This window comes from Entelurus aequoreus, linkage group LG02 (genome assembly GCF_033978785.1).
Source record: "Entelurus aequoreus isolate RoL-2023_Sb linkage group LG02, RoL_Eaeq_v1.1, whole genome shotgun sequence".
Classification (NCBI taxonomy): domain Eukaryota; kingdom Metazoa; phylum Chordata; class Actinopteri; order Syngnathiformes; family Syngnathidae; genus Entelurus; species Entelurus aequoreus.
The window spans coordinates 42304652-42322413 of record NC_084732.1 but is presented as its reverse complement, the minus strand read 5'-3'; the positions used below and the strand labels follow the sequence as shown (position 1 = coordinate 42322413).

Below are 17762 nucleotides of genomic sequence, written 5' to 3'. Positions count from 1 at the left end.
ACAGAACAGATATTCAGATTGAATGACAATATGAGACCCTGCTTCTCCTTTTTAATTCTCCTATACCTTTTGTTTTCACAAATAAAATACACTTATCATCACTTTACACCAGCTGGGCATTAGAACTGCTATCTATTTCTATTACTATTATTTATCCCTATTATTGTATGTCAAAACGTTATGCTGCAATCTTCCACTGCCTGCACGTACGCAACAAAAAGGGATCAAACAAGCTAGAGCAGCTCATAAATACACCTGAGCCAAAAGTGGACAATATATCACACACTGTATGTACACTTGGTGTACATATGCAGTGCAAGCACGGATTACTTAAGGTATTCCCGCATGTGTACATGCAGCCCTTTCATGGCCATATGGGAGACGTTACCTTGATGAAAAATGACTTCATGCTCTGCAGGAGGATTTCTCCTGGACATCAATGAGAGGGGAAAATGTACTGTAACGATGGATCGGAAAGGTGTAGTGAGGCTAAACAAATAGGTTGTTTGCATTCATAACTTGTTGAATAACAGGATAAAGTGATCAAATGTGCACACCTATAATGTTTAAAGTTCAAACAGCAGGCAATGTCTAATATCCGGTATCCAGGAAGCATTAAAAAAAGGTTCCCTATGCCTTATTATTTATATACTTTTCAATGCTTCTTGTAGTCAGACAATAGATATTGTTTGTCTAAAATTATAGTTTAAGTAAATGTGTTAATATTTACACCTAGCCCCTAACCTAAATACAATAATCATAAGACAAAAAAATTGTGTATCACAAGCGTTTGGGACAAGTTTGGGGAGATTTTGACAAAGTGTGTGTGGTGGTGGGGGCTGGATGACATTACTAGTCAGAACATAAAATAACTTAAAAACATCAACCGTAGAAACATAAATGTTCACAGCACAAACGTATTGCGGTGTTATTCTGATATTTGCAATAATAAAGTGGGCAACTTCATACAGGTCTGTATAACAGGTTCCTTATTTATTTATTTTTTACAAAATGTTTAAACAAAATGTTAATTTGCAGAATACACTGCACAAGTGAAGAAAACATTTTAACAAACCTTATTATTCCCATGTTGTCCACTGAATAAAGTGCAGAATTGAAGTGAAAATGTCTATTCCATAGTTGCCATCATTTTCAAGTGGGTTCACTTGTTGAAAAATGTTCATTGTTGTCTCATTAATGTTTACATCTATGTCTGGAATTACACACCGACAAGTATTGAAAGGATATGAATAATGAGACATAAGGAACCTTTCTGAGCCAAAAAAGGTTGTTTTCAACACACTGTTGAAAATAATATTCACAATGTTTCTATGTGAAATTTATTGAATATTCCAATTAATATATTTGTGTGCAAAGAAGTTCCATGAATCCAGAGGTTGTTTATTCCATCCTTGTTGAAATGGTCATGCAGCTGTGTGGTGACTCTGAAATAAGAATGCAACAATCAGATCACATGAAAACAGCTAAGACAATATAAGTCATACAGGGAAATGCATTTGTAGACAATATGATTTGCCTGAGCGGCTAGGGAACACCAACAAATGGATTAGATTAGAAAAGACAGATTGAAAATAATAATACAAAAAAATTGTTTTTCCCAGCGGGCCGGATGTTGGACTTTGGAGGGCCGTAACCGGCCCGCGGGCCGTAGTTTGGGGACCCCTTATCTAGTCGATGATAAGCACTAAATAAATGCAATCCATTATCATTAGTATATGATTAGCTACTGACGTAACACGACGTGACTCACATTTCGACATGTTACCATTGTAGCTCACTACAATGCCATGTTGTCTTACATTTCGTGTGATTCAACAATCATTTAGAAATAAATAATGTCTAATTACCTTTTCCTCCTTTTGCCCCGATGTCCATGAACTGAAACGTTGCATGTGTGCGGTGCAAACTCGCAATGGAACGAGTGCTCCAGGCTGCGACTGTCGGGAGGAGAAAGGCACCGCTGTGTGGCCGCTCAGGTGCCGCGTCCTGCGGGGGAGACCCATGGCGGCAGCCCGACCCTTGTTGCATTGAAAGTCTTCTTATATTCTCCGCTGAAGCCCTCAAATTATGAAGTGGAGCTCCCGCCTCGGTTAAGCTACTTGTCGGCAGACATTTTGTCCACAACTTGGCTTTAAAAAAATAAAAAATAAACTTGTCTGAAAAGGGGCGGGGATTATACCGGAACCGGAATGCAACATCGCTCACACACACTAGTAAGATCATAGACATATATCTATGAGTAAGATGCTCTTACACATAGTGGTAAAATGCTCGTATACACAATGGTAAGATGCGCTCATACACATAACTGAAATCTTTGCACACATACTACTGAAATTGTTGTCCCTTACACACACGTGTAAAAAGCACACACACAGACAGGTGAAATCCGTTTATACATACTAGTGAAACATAATTCCAGGTGTGTGTGTGTGTGCGTGAGACAAAAACATTTCAGTAGTGTTTATAAGAGTGTTTCAGTAGTGTATGTAAGAGTGTTTCAGTAGTGTATGTAAGAGTATTTCAGTAGTGTATGTAAGAGTGTTTCAGTAGTGTATGTAAGAGTATTTCAGTAGTGTTTATAAGAGTGTTTCAGTAGTGTTTATAAGAGTGTTTCAGTAGTGTATGTAAGAGTATTTCAGTAGTGTTTATAAGAGTGTTTCAGTAGGGTGTGTGGGAGAAAAAGATTTCAGTTGTTTATGTGAGAGCATTTCAGTAGTGTATGTAAGAGCATTTCAGTAGTGTTTATAAGAGTGTTTCAGTAGTGTGTATAAAAGAAAAAGATTTCAGTTGTTTATGTGAGAGCATTTCAGTAATGTATGTAAGAGGTAATTCTGAATAATGTCCCTAACGGCCCCTCATAGGTTGACGCCTGTTCAATAAATGATGTTAGCAAGTACCGGTAAGCCAGCAACACCAAAACTTTAATGTTAATTGAGAATATAGAACATTACACACAGCGCTAAAAAAACAACATAATATGATAAGACTTTTTTTTCCCGCCTTATAATCTGGTCGTGACGGCATTCCAACTGAGGTGTGGAAGTCTGGGGGTGCCCAGTTGTTGACCTGTCTGCATAATATGATCAAATATACTGTATTTGGGAAACTCATCAGATACCCCAGGAGTGGAAGGATGCCAGCATTGTACCACTGGTCAAGAAAGGAGACAGAAGAGAGTTTGGGAATTATCGAGGCATCTCACTCTTAGCCATTGTCAGTAAAATATTCTCAAGAATGCTTCTGAATAGGTTGAATGAACAGATCTCGCAAGAGGTACTTCCAGAAACTCAATGTGGCTTCAGACAAGGAAGGAGCACAATCGACATGATCTTTTGTGCAAGAAAAGTGTATTGAGCAGAACATGCCGCTCTATGTGGTCTTCATTGACTTCAGAAAAGCTTTCGACGTAGTTTCAAGGCAAGGATTGTGGCAAGTTCTCAAGAAGTACGGATGTACAGACATGTTTGTTGAGCTTATTGAGGCGCTTCATACGGACATGCAGGCAAATGTGGCACTGGGTGGATCTGTCTCGAAGGACTTCCCAGTCAGCAATGGAGTGAAGCAGAGCTGTGTTCTAGCACTAACCCTGTTCTCACTCTACCTATCAGCCATGCTCGAGGTTGCTTTCAAGGACACATCAAAGGGGGTCTACATACGGACAAGAACAGATGCAGATCTGTTCAAGGTTGCTCACCTTCGAGCAAAGAGCAAGACAACAGTAAAGGTTGTGAGAGAATTGCTGTTTGCGGACGACAGTATAGACGACAATATAGAAGACATACAAGATCTTGTGAACAAGTTTGCAGCAACAGCTAGTCAGTTCAGCCTCAAAATAAACATCAAGAAGACGAAATGCTTGTACCAGCCACCCAAGTATGAGCCCACATCCTCCCTACCAGGGGAGGTCTGTGTCATGGGAGACCCACTTTTGCAATACCGGACATTCAAGTACCTCGGAAGCACAGTGACAGAAAATGCCAAGCTTGACGATGAGATCAAACTGAGGATGGGGAGAGCGAGTGCTGTGTTTGGGAAATTAAGGGAAAGACTCTGGAACAACAAGCATGTCTCTATTTGCGTCAAGTGCAAGGTGTACAGAGCAACTGTGCTAGCTACACTTTTGTACGGTGATGAAACTTGGACCCTCTACAGGTTGCAAGTCAGAAAACTTCACGCCTACATGATGCGCCACCTTCGGACCATCATGGACATCTCCTGGAGAGACAAAATCCCGAACACAGAGGTCCTAAATCGTGCTGGATTGCCATCGATGGATGACATCTTAACCCAAACAAACCTGAGATGGGTCGGGCATGTAGAGAGAATGAGTCATGAGCGGCTCCCTCGGCATCTGTTCTACTCACAGCTGGAGGAAGGGAAACGAAACCGAGGGAGGCCCAGGCTACGGTACAAGGACACCGTTAAACGGAATTTGAGGGAACTGAAGATCGACACTGCAACCTGGCAGCTGAAGGCAAAAGACCGGGCTGAGTGGAGGACTATGATCCGACCGAAATGAAACAGTCATTGTCGCGCCCGAGAGACTGCTATGAAGATAATCTGGTGCGCCTTTTGGATGAAAATAGACCCGCTCATGGGCAGTGTACCGTATAATCCAGTGCGCCCTATGGTCCTAAATATAATCTGCAGTAGTTAACTTCTTTTTATACTTGTGTGAGTTAAGAATGTTAGAAAATGACTTCACATAAAGATTTTAGCAATTGCCGAGACTTGTTTATTATTCATTCCCTCCAGGAATTTGCAACATCGCATTGATGCCAATTCAAGCGAATTCAAAAGATCCCCGCAAATCATGCACGGCTTGCAACTTTGTCCGATGCCCAAAACTCTCCTGCATATTTTGGCCAATCAGTGTAATTTTGGCCAGACGGATTTGTCTGTGAGCGGAAAAACGTTTGCTTGGTTCTCGTGTAGTCAAAGCAGGAATAGCAAGGAGTGACAATATATTAACTGGTAATTCCTCAAATGACACAATTGTCATCCTCCTGCGTAATTTACATCTTCTTCTGGGTAATGTGGTATACAAACATTGAGCTACACACTAATGGTGCATACCATTTGTTCTGGGAAGTCGAAATTTCAGAGTTCCTAGTCGGAAGTTTCAACTGGAATGAACTTCGAGGTGGGGTTTCCTGCTCTGAAGTTGGAGAGTCCTCACCACCCTCGAGTTGGCTTTAAAGATGGCTGCTCTGAGTGTAAACAATATTGGAAGCTTTTGTAATATCCATTATTAGCACTTCTGACTATTTTTCGTCGCACTAAATTAGCCATATACTGTATGATGTAGTGTTCCACGTTTATATATAATGTTATAGAAGTGTAAATAAAATGTTTTCATGTGTTTATTGCGTTCTACATCGCTAGCAATAGAGAATTCGTTTTTTCTTCATCCACCGTGTTTGAAAGTTGCAGAAAGAGTGCATATTTTTCCCTAAGTTGTTTATAATCAGATAAGGCAGTTCTTCTGGGGGTGTGCGGTGCGCTGTGATGCAATGCGACTTTGGGAAACATGCTTTATCAGTATCACGCTCCAAAACCCGCTCCGAAAAGCTGTGCACTACAAAATGGGCTCATTGTAGCCATTAATCCTGACTTCTTTATTTTGATTAAAAATATAATCAGCACAAAATATTTTATTAATTTTTGTTTTGTAGGTTAAAGTATTTTATTTGTTGTACTCCTGAGTCAACGTTGCTAATCAATTTGAATCAGCAACATAATATGAAATATAATATATAATATATAAAATAAAAATTGTATTTTATTTTTCAGTATCAAATGGTACAAGTCAGTCAAAAAAGTTAATAGTTTAGATAAAGATTAAAATATTTTTTTTGAATTTCAGGTAAATTGATCAACTTAAAATATTGTCTTTTACAAACTAAAAGACAGAGTTATTAAAGATAGGAAATGAAGAACAGATTGACATTTGCAATGCTGACATACCAAAGAGGCAACATTTACATGACAGCGATGTTAAAGTGCGATGATAATCTGTCATACTGAGAGAGGAGTAAATGTGTTGGAACATAACTGAAAGATGTTTAGGATTTGAAAAAACACTTTTCAAGCGTAAAATAAACATAGAAAATGTCTGCAAATTGTTGTTGCAGACTCTACCAAAAGAAGCCTTTGTGGATTTTTCTTTCTGTAATTATAAGTTATTATCATCATTTGTTATAATTAATTGAAACAGTACAGTAATTGGACAATGAGCTCGAGGTATGTGCTTTTACTGCCATCAAGTGTCTACTTTCAAGTATTTGCGGTATAAAACGAGTTAAACATTAATATAGTCCATCCATTCATCCATTTTCTACCGCTTGTCCCTTTCGGGGTCGCAGGGCCAACACAAATAGACAGACAACATTCACACTCACATTCACTTATAGTATTTGTTTTAAAATTATTCTTGCAATCCAGTTCTTTTTTAACTTAAACTTACAAGGAACGCTTAAGACATTGATAACAAAAATACATAAAATCACAAGTTGATTCAATGTTGTTAAAAAAATATAAGCCTCAAAGCATTGCAACTTTCTGTAAAAGCTGCAGCAAACTCAAAAACAATCACAAAAAAAGCCCGCAAAATCTTGGAGGGACTTATTGTTTTTTTTAAATTGTTTATTCATGTCTACACATATTTGATTGATACAAATGTAAGCAAACATGTATCTTACAAACTAGGTAACTTGGTACTTTTCTCCCCTAATTAGGAAGAAAGAAACATGCTCGGTGGCATTGTGGTTAGCTTGTCCGCCCTGAGATCGGTAGGTCGCGAGTTCAATCCCCGGCTGAGTCGTACCATCCATCCATCCATCCGTTTTCTACCTCCAAAGACTATAAAATTGGGACCCATTACCTCCCTGCTTGGCACTCAGCATCAAGGGTTGGGATTGGGGGTTAAATCCCCAAAATGATTCCCGAATGTGGCCATCGCTGCAGCTCACTGCTCCCCTCACCTCCCAGAGGTGGAACAACAAGGGGATGGGTCAAATGCAGAGGGTAATTTCACGACACCTAGTGTGTGTGTGTGACTATCAGTGGTACTTTAACTTTAACTTTAATATCTTACTTTCTCACCACCTGAGTTGAAATGAGCATTTCTCGTCAATAAATGGTCTGAGAATGAAATCCACACATCATTTAATTCACTAACAAAACAAAACAGTAACCGTATCTGATCAAGTATAAAATCAACACTTGGAGCAAACATTTCTTATAAAAACCAAGTAAATTAGTCTGAAATTGTCTGAACGGGAAAAAACGGACTATGCTATCGGTGATCCAAGCAAGGCGTTAGCAAGTCAAATGACATTAACTATAGACATAGAAAATGGATGGATGGATGGATTACAAGACAACACAGCAAGGGGTGCAGCACAAATAAAGGGAAGTTTTGGGTTGGATCAGGAAGAGATGAGCTGACAGGAATGAGGATTAGGATAAGGTGAGCCAAGTTGAGCGAAGTCTGAGGGCATCTAGTGGACACTTAGAGGATGGCTGGTCATTAAAAAATTGAAGAATGGACCCTTTAAAAAATCAAAATATGTAATTGGGCTTATATGTATGTACCTACTTGTCTTATTTAATAATAATGCATTTTAAAAAGTAAGACAGCAAGAGAAAGGCCCTTGATATGTTTGTACTGTCTATTTGGGTTTAGTGGACTATTGTATTGTGAGAGTCGGCTGACACTTTCTGTTGCCAGAAATAACAGCAATGCTTTGCTGCCAGTCACAGCTTTGCATCCGGCCAGGCAGGAAGCGAGGGTGTGTGTGTGTGTGTGTGTGTGTGTGTGTGTGTGTGTGTGTGTGTGTGTGTGTGTGTGTGTGTGTGTGTGTGTGTGTGTGTGTGTGTGTGTGTGTGTGTGTGTGTGTGTGTGTGTGTGTGTGTGTGTGTGTGTGTGTGTGTGTGTGTGTGTGCCAATGCAGCAAGGTGACACAGGAAGAAGACCGGTCCAAAGAGTCAGGAGTTCAGCTCCCTGATGAGGAGCCATCAAACCTCCTACACATAGTTGGTTAAAGTAAGTAGTTCAAGGTTGGGAGTGTAAACGAGGCAGCTAGAGTGTGATTAATTGTTACAATGTGCATTGCTTTGTAGTTTGAGGTTTGATTATCTCAGGCCCGTCAGCAACAATGAAGCATGTCACACACGCTTACAAAAGAAAATGTAAGTCTGGACTTTTTCCTACGTGTTTATTTGTTCATTTATTCTCTGCAGGATTTCTTGACTCTTTCCAGGGTCAAAGGTGCAACTTAGGAATGTGGGTCCTGGTAATAAGGGGAAAAGGAACAAATCAAACACCTACACTTATTAAACCACAAATATTGAAATTCAACGATTTGGTGTATTTCCAAACAGCTAAAATTATGTACAAAGCAAACTATAACCGGCTACCCAAGAATGTACAACAATTCTTCTCAACAAAAGAGGAGAAATAGAACCTTAGAGGAAAATCTAATTTAAAACATTTTTATGCACGTACAACACTTAAAACCTTTAGCACATCTGTATGTGGAATTAAATTATGAAATGGATTAACCAAAGAAATAAAACAAAGCACCAATATGATTCAGTTTAAGAGACTGTTCAAACTACAAGTGTTCACAAAGTACAAAGAACAATAATTATAATGAAAACCCATTTTTTTTTCTTTTTTATTGAGACAAAGATTATTTATGTATATATTATTTGTTTGAATACCATGGTATATTATTTATTTATTATTTATTTGTTCACTGTTGGCCCTGCGATGAGGTGGCGACTTGTCCAGGGTGTACCCCGCCTTCCGCCCGATTGTAGCTGAGATAGGCTCCGGCACCCCCGCGACCCCGAAGGGAATAAGCGGTAGAAAATGGATGGATGGGGATGTTCTGTTACAGAGAACAAGAAAATAGGATAAAATTGCTATGGTATGAAAAGGGGTAGGATTAAATAAGTTCTGCTTCTTCCTACTCCTTTTCGGACGTGCTGTAATGAAACAACTGCAAATGTGTGATGCATTACCTTGTATCGTATGCATGTTCAAAATAAAATGACACTGAACTGAACTGAACTGAACACAGTAAGGACATGAGGACACAGTTTGTTGTGTGCTGTTGACAGTATTTACCTGTTGCAGTGTCGCAGCTTTGCCTTTATTTTGCATCTGTTAGGCATGAATAAAGGTCATAAGGCATTAATTTCAACAACACGTTATAGCTGGGCTTGATGTTTAAAAAAATGTCCTACACACACGCACGCACACACTTATACACTCCACACATATACATTCACAGGCCACATTATTAGGTATACCTTACGCATTTTTAAAGTACTGTATTGAAAACATTAGGGGAAAACAATAATCATTGGACCGATAGGAATTATGACATCACACTGATAATCCGTAACATTCAAAAATAGTTTCGGTAACCGATACAAATTATATAAAAGTACTCCATTAAGGTGCGATTACCCATACTGTGCTGTAGGTTGGTTAAGGTTAACAATTCAAGCACTCCTGCCTCATAGGAAGTTCCAAACTGCCTCTAAGGTCACCGGATCTCACAGTGTAGAAATCGAAATGTCCTGCAAAAACTCTGTGAGGAAAGAAAAAATACTTTTTCAGTTCAGTTCAGTTCAGTTCAGTTTCAGTTTATTTCGAACATGCATACAGTACATTGTAATGCATCACATATTTCCAGTTGTTTCATTACAGCACGTCCGAAAAGGAGTAGGAAGAAGCAGAGCTTATTTAATCCTACCTCTTTTCATACCAGAGCAATTGTATCCAATTTACTTGTTCTCTGTAATAGAACAGTGAACAAATAAATAATAAATAAATAATATACCATAGTAAGCAAACAAATATTAAATACATAAATCATTTTTGTCTCAATAAAAAAAAATAAAAAAAGGTTAATGTTCATCATAACTCTTGTTCTGTGTACTTTGTGAACACATGTAGTTTGAACAGTCTCTTAAACGGCATCATATTGGTGCTTTTTTTGATTTCTTTTGTTAATCCGGGGGTCTGCAAGCCGCGGCTCTAGAGCCGCAGCTCTTTAGCGCCGCCCTAGTGGCTCTCTGGAGCTTTTTAAAAAATGTATGATAAATGGAAAAAGATGAGGGGAAAAAAATATATTTTTTGTGTTAATATGTTTTCTGTAGGAGGACAAACATGACACAAACCTCCCTAATTGTTATAAAGCACACTGTTTATATTAAACATGCTTCACTGATTCGAGTAGTTGGCGAGCGCCGTTTTGTCCTACTAATTTTGGCCGTCCTTGAACTCACCGTAGTTTGTTTACATCAGAGGTGTCCAAACTTTTTCCACTGAGGGCCACACACGGAAAAATTAAAGCATGCGGGGGACATTTTGATATTTTTCATTTTCAAACCGTAACAAAATATATGGATTTGTTTTTTTGTTTTTTAAGCTTCAGGGCTCTCGGGGACCATAAAGGGTCTAAGTCATTAAAATGTTAAAAACAAGTCAAATTATTATTGTATTTTTTTATTTAACGCTTACAGTAAATCTCTACAGTATATCAACTTCAGGTTGATGTAAAGTTAAAAAAAACAAAAAGGTTTTATGCCTTTTCTGTCAAAGACAACTTTGTGTTTTATAATAAAACTGAAATATGCAGTATTTCTCCCACTGCCCAAAACATTCCGAAAGCAATGTTTGATGTGAAGTAATTAGAGCCTTAAAAATATCAATAATGCAGGACACCATTGATTTTAATTCATTATTATTTTTGAGTAATCACAGTGAAAAGATAAATAAAATCCCATTAAATATATTTGGGATCCACAAGGTGCCCCACTCATAAAGTGACACATTTTTATTAGTTTTTTTTTACTTTCAACACTTAAGTTACGAGATCAACTTCAGATATATCTGTCGATTTTACATTTAAACTATTATTTTGTTTGTTTTTATGCTCTTTTGTCAAAGAAAGGAGCCTTGAATAGGTCAATAATTCATTATAACATTGATTTTGTTTTTTTGGAGCAATGGCAAAAAAATAAAAATAAAGATAGACAAAAGAAGACCTCAATGAAAAATAAAAACTATGGACCCAGATTTCCCTCGCCCGGACGCGGGTCACCGGGGCCCCCCTCTGGAGCCAGGCCCGGAGGTGGGGCACGATGGCGAGCGCCTGGTGGCCGGGCCTGTCCCCATGGGGCCCGGCCGGGCACAGCCCGAAGAGGCAACGTGGGTTCCCCCTCCAATGGGCTCACCACCCATAGCAGGGGTCATAGAGGTCGGGTGCGATGTGAGCTGGGCGGCAGCCGGAGGCAGGGCACTTGGCGGTCCGATCCTCTGCTACAGAAGCTAGCTCTTGGGACGTGGAACGTCACCTCGCTGGGGGGGAAGGAGCCTGAGCTAGTGCGCGAGATGGAGAAGTTCCGACTAGACATAGTCGGACTCACTTCGACGCACAGCAAGGGCTCTGGAACCAGTTCTCTCGAGAGGGGCTGGACTCTCTTCTACTCTGGCGTTGCCGGCAGTGAGAGGCGACGGGCTGGGGTGGCAATTCTTGTTTCCCCCCAGCTCAGAGCCTGCATGTTGGAGTTCAACCCGGTGGACGAGAGGGTAGCTTCCCTCCGCCTTCGGGTGGGGGAACGGGTCCTGACTGTGGTTTGCGCTTACGCGCCAAACCGCAGCTCGGAGTACCCACCCTTTTTGGATTCACTCGAGGGAGTACTTGAGAGTGCTCCCCCGGGTGATTCCCTCGTTCTACTGGGGGACTTCAACGCTCATGTTGGCAGCGACAGTGAAACCTGGAGAGGCGTGATTGAGAAGAATGGCTGCCCGGATCTGAACCCCAGCGGTGTTTTGTTATTGGACTTTTGTGCCCGTCACAGATTGTCCATAACGAACACCATGTTCAAACATAAGGGTGTCCATATGTGCACTTGGCACCAGGACACCCTAGGCCGCAGTTCCATGATCGACTTTGTAGTTGTGTCGTCGGATTTGCGGCCTCATGTTTTGGACACTCGGGTGAAGAGAGGGGCAGAGCTTTCTACCGATCACCACCTGGTGGTGAGTTGGTTGCGATGGTGGGGGAGGATGCCGGACAGACCTGGCAGGCCCAAACGCATTGTGAGGGTTTGCTGGGAACGTCTAGCAGAGTCTCCTGTCAGAGAGAGTTTCAATTCCCACCTCCGGAAGAACTTTGAACATGTCACGAGGGAGGTGCTGGACATTGAGTCCGAATGGACCATGTTCCGCCCCTCTATTGTCGAGGCGGCTGATTGGAGCTGTGGCCGCAAGGTAGTTGGTGCCTGTCGTGGCGGTAATCCTAGAACCCGTTGGTGGACAACGGCGGTGAGGGATGCCGTCAAGCTGAAGAAGGAGTCCTATCGGGTTCTTTTGGCTCATAGGACTCCTGAGGCAGTGGACAGGTACCGACAGGCCAAGCGGTGTGCGGCTTCGGCGGTCGCGGAGGCAAAAACTCGGACATGGGAGGAGTTCGGGGAAGCCATGGAAAACGACTTCCGGACGGCTTTGAAGCGATTCTGGACCACCATCCGCCGCCTCAGGAAGGGGAAGCAGTGCACTATCAACACCGTGTATGGTGAGGATGGTGTTCTGCTGACCTTGACTGCGGATGTTGTGGATCGGTGGAGGGAATACTTCGAAGACTTCCTCAATCCCACCAACACGTCTTCCTATGAGGAAGCAGTGCCTGGGGAATCTGTGGTGGGCTCTCCTATTTCTGGGGCTGAGGTTACTGAGGTAGTTAAAAAGCTCCTCGGTGGCAAGGCCTCGGGGGTAGATGAGAGTCCGGAGTTCCTTAAGGCTCTGGATGCTGTAGGGCTGTCTTGGTTGACAAGACTCTGCAGCATCGCGTGGACATCGGGGGCGGTACCTCTGGATTGGCAGACTGGGGTGGTGGTTCCTCTCTTTAAGAAGGGGAACCGGAGGGTGTGTTCTAACTATCGTAGGATCACACTCCTCAGCCTTCCCGGTAAGGTCTATTCAGGTGTGCTGGAGAGGAGGCTACGCCGGATAGTCGAACCTCGGATTCAGGAGGAACAGTGTGGTTTTCGTCCTGGTCGTGGAACTGTGGACCAGCTCTATACTCTCGGCAGGGTCCTTGAGGGTGCATGGGAGTTTGCCCAACCAGTCTACATGTGTTTTGTGGACTTGGAGAAGGCATTCGACCGTGTCCCTCGGGAAGTCCTGTGGGGAGTGCTCAGAGAGTATGGGGTTTCGGACTGTCTGATTGTGGCGGTCCGCTCCCTGTATGATCAGTGCCAGAGTTTGGTCCGCATTGCCGGCAGTAAGTCGGACACGTTTCCAGTGAGGGTTGGACTCCGCCAAGGCTGCCCTTTGTCACAGATTCTGTTCATAACTTTTATGGACAGAATTTCTAGGCGCAGTCAAGGCGTTGAGGGGATCTGGTTTGGTGGCTGCAGGATTAGGTCTCTGCTTTTTGCAGATGATGTGGTCCTGATGGCTTCATCTGGCCAGGATCTTCAGCTCTCGCTGGATCGGTTCGCAGCTGAGTGTGAAGCTACTGGGATGAGAATCAGCACCTCCAAGTCCGAATCCATGGTTCTCGCCCGGAAAAGGGTGGAGTGCCATCTCCGGGTTGCGGAGGAGACCCTGCCCAAAGTGGAGGAGTTCAAGTACCTCGGAGTCTTGTTCACGAGTGAGGGAAGAGTGGATCGTGAGATCGACAGGCGGATCGGTGCGGCGTCTTCAGTAATGCGGACGCTGTATCGATCCGTTGTGGTGAAGAAGGAGCTGAGCCGGAAGGCAAAGCTCTCAATTTACCGGTCGATCTACGTTCCCATCCTCACCTATGGTCATGAGCTTTGGGTTATGACCGAAAGGACAAGATCACGGGTACAAGCGGCCGAAATGAGTTTCCTCCGCAGGGTGGCGGGGCTCTCCCTTAGAGATAGGGTGAGAAGCTCTGCCATCCAGGGGGAGCTCAAAGTAAAGCTGCTGCTCCTCCACATCGAGAGGAGCCAGATGAGGTGGTTCGGGCATCTGGTCAGGATGCCACCCGAACGCCTCCCTAGGGAGGTGTTTAGGGCACGTCCGACTGGTAGGAGGCCACGGGGAAGACCCAGGACACGTTGGGAAGACTATGTCTCCCGGCTGGCCTGGGAACGCCTCGGGATCCCCCGGGAGGAGCTGGACGAAGTGGCTGGGGAGAGGGAAGTCTGGGCTTCCCTGCTTAAGCTGCTGCCCCCGCGACCCGACCTCGGATAAGCGGAAGAAGATGGATGGATGGATGGAAAAGAAAAATAAACAGCTTGCATGGCAGCTTTGTGTCAACATTGCAACTCAGTCCACTTTTTGTAATGTTTTTTTTTATTTTTGCAATAGCATTTCCAGAATGTGTCGCGGGCCGGTAAACAATTAGCTGCAGGCCGCAAATGGCCCCCGGGCCGCACTTTGGACACCCCTGGTTTACATGAATAACTTTCTCCGACTTTCTAGGACGTGTTTTATGCCACTTCTTTTTCTGTCTTATTTTGTCCACCAAACTTTTAACATGTTTGGTCACTGCATGACTGCAAGTTAAATGATGCGAACATGCTATTTAGGCTAGCTGTATGTACATATTGCATCATTATGCCTCATTTGTAGGTATATTTGAGGTCATTTAGTTTCCTTTAAGTCCTCTTAATTAAATTTATATCTCATTTACAATGAATTGATTAACGTTGAAAAACTTATTGGGGTGTTACCATTTAGTGGCCAATTGTACGGAATATGTACTGTACTGTGCAACCTACTAATAAAATTCTCAATCAAAATCAATCAATCAATGACACACTATCTGTATGTAATATGGCTTTTAATTTTTTGCGGCTCCAGACAGATTTGTTTTTGTATTTTTGGTCCAATATGGCTCTTTCAACATTTTGGGTTGCCGACCCCTGGCGTTAATCCATTCCATAATGTAATTCCACTAACTGATATGCTAAAGGTTTTAAGTGTTGTACGAGCATAGAAATGTTTGAAATTAGATTTTCCTCTGACACAACAAAGCTCATTACAGCCCATTATAACACCTACGCCGGCAAATAAATATACCTGAAGCCAGTATTGGCATTCCCCACACAAGCGGTACAATTTGCACCGCTCAGGTGGGTATTGCAAGGGAGAAACATGGCCGCTCTCCTTCATTTGAATCCCACAGCCAACGAGCCATGTGAATGTCCACGCAGGCTAGACTGTGAATCATGGAGCCAAGATGTTACAGAAGGGCAACCAGACAAACTGGACTCTTTCCCCCAGCAGCAAGATACACCACTGCGAGCAGCACATAGATAAAACAATATCAGTGATACACTTGATAGCTGATATCATCTGTGTGATATCAGAGATGCAGAAGACCCCCGTGCCCCACATCACTGAAGACACTGGAGCTCGTCGGCCAGCAGACCACTTGGAGCCACAGTTTGTAATTCTGAGCCGCCGCTATCTTTGCTGGCAAAATATGACGTGATCACCACACTCCTGGGGTTAGGGGCAATGCAGTCTGCTGAAAATAATGGAGCGCGCAACTCTACATAGTAACTGACGCTGTAGTCAAAGTTGTAATTGCCACGTAACAAAAGTAGTCAACACTCTAATGCCATTAGGCGGCTTCACTGGGTGATGCAACCCCCTAATTTGTCAGGTTTCATGTGTCAGGTAAACCACGACGAATGGGGCAACATGAATCCCCTCAATGTACATGTAGAGTTTGTCAAATCTAACTTCCGGTCTTCAGAAACAGGAAGTTATCTGTATCGGCTTGAAACAAAAATTCAGTGCATCCCTAAAAAACGCAGTTACAAACAAATATTGAATGACTGTCAATGGGTGAATTCATCCATCCATCCATCCATTTTCTACTGCTTGTCCCTTTCGGGGTCGTGGGTGGTGCTGGAGCCTATCTCAGCTGCATTTGGGCGGAAGGTGGTGTACACCCTGGACAAGTCGCCACCTCATCACAGGGCCAACACAGATAGACAGACAACATTCACACTCACATTCACACACTAGGGCCAACTCATATAAAATCAATTAATATGTGAAAATGTTCTGGCAGTTTTTAATACTGATCTGTAAAGGAGTACCTAATTCAGTGTCCCCAAAATGTGCTATACTTACCCTTGAAGCTGAGAACATCACAGCTGTAGTTGACCTCTACCCTTTTTCCCATTGAGGTATAGCCAGACTGGAGCCTGCGTGTGTGTGTGTGTGTGTGTGTGTGTGTGTGTGTGTGTGTGTGTGTGTGTGTGTGTGTGTGTGTGTGTGTGTGTGTGTGTGTGTGTGTGTGTGTGTGTGTGTGTGTGTGTGTGCGTGCGTGCGTGTGTGTCCACAGTGACACAAGGCTGACCCAATCCACTTTCACCTGTACATGTCAGTCACTGCGAGACCCCTCCCGGCCCTTAGGCTCTAAGCTGTTCGCTCACTAACTCTCTCTGAGACCTTGAAAAGACTTGTCATACTTCTGATGAACATTCCTTTCTTCTCAGGTCACTGAGACCCACAAGAAGAGGAAGAAGAGGAGGATGACGACTAGGAGAACGACACAGTAAAAGAAGTGGAAAAGTCAGACAAGGAATCGGAGAGGCTGGAACACCTGTTCTCTATGGCAGATGTTTGTCAACTAAAGCTGTCCTGTTCTTGGTTAGTGCAAGTACTGTTATTAGCAATAACAAGGTGATGCACAATGGGATAAGTGGTCAGCACTGTTGCCCTACAGAAGAAAGGTTGCAGCTTTGGCCTTCAAATATGGAAGCTGCATGTTTTGTCCATCTGTTAGAATAATACATAATGTTGGATATAGAGAACATACAAACCCCTTATTTATTGAATCAAAAATATTGAAATTCCACGACATAGTGAATTTGCAAACAGCTAAAATTATACACAAAGCAAACTATAACCTGCTACCCAAGAATATACAACAATTCTTCTCAACAAAAGAGGAGATATATAATCTTAGAGAAAAATGTCATTTAAAACATTTGTACAACACTTAAGACCTTCAGTATATCAGTATGTGGAATTAAATTATGGAATGGATTAAGCAAATAAATCGAACAATGTACTACTATAATCCACTTCAAGAAACTCTTCAAGCTTAAAGTGTTTACAAAGTACAAAGAAGAATAACCTGTCATGTCTGTTGATCATGTTTTTGTTTGGCCATGTGCTGTTTGTTTTGTGGACTCTTTTTTTAGTTCCTGGTGTCACTTCCTTGTTTGGTTTGGTTTCCATGGTCACCCATTAGTTTTCACCTGTCATGTCACACACTTGTTTCACGTTTTGAGTCACGCACCTGTTGTTAATCATGTCTGTGTTATTTAAGTCTTTCTTTCTGTTCACTCGTTCTGCGTTCATTGTCTTTATGTCACACCAGTTCAGGTATCATTCTGACCAAGTAAGTTTTCATAGTCCATGTCATAGTTTCTGTTAACTAGCAGCTTCATTTGTGTTTTAGGCACGCTTGCCTTTTTTGTTGTATTTTTGTGGTTATGGTAGTGATTTATTTATGTTAAATAAATCCAAGCCTACCTTCACGCTGTCGTCCGGAGCCGTCTTTGCACTGGAAGAACAACCCCGCAGCACGCTGCGACCCCCCAACGTGACAGAACCATGATAAGCATTCTGAATGTATTTCATCCATCCATTCAGTTTCAAGATAATCTTACTTATCTCACCATATGAAATATAACTTACTTCACCAAGTACTATT

At 42.4% G+C, this 17762-nt stretch overlaps 1 long non-coding RNA gene across 1 annotated transcript; it reads left to right on the top strand.

The window, feature by feature from the left end:
- The first annotated feature begins 7984 nt into the window (after positions 1-7984).
- LOC133663285 (uncharacterized) lies at positions 7985-16623 on the top strand. The gene is made up of 3 exons (XR_009828279.1): positions 7985-8071; positions 8149-8217; positions 16537-16623. It is a non-coding gene; the product is annotated as an uncharacterized LOC133663285 (long non-coding RNA).
- The last annotated feature ends 1139 nt before the right edge of the window (positions 16624-17762 follow it).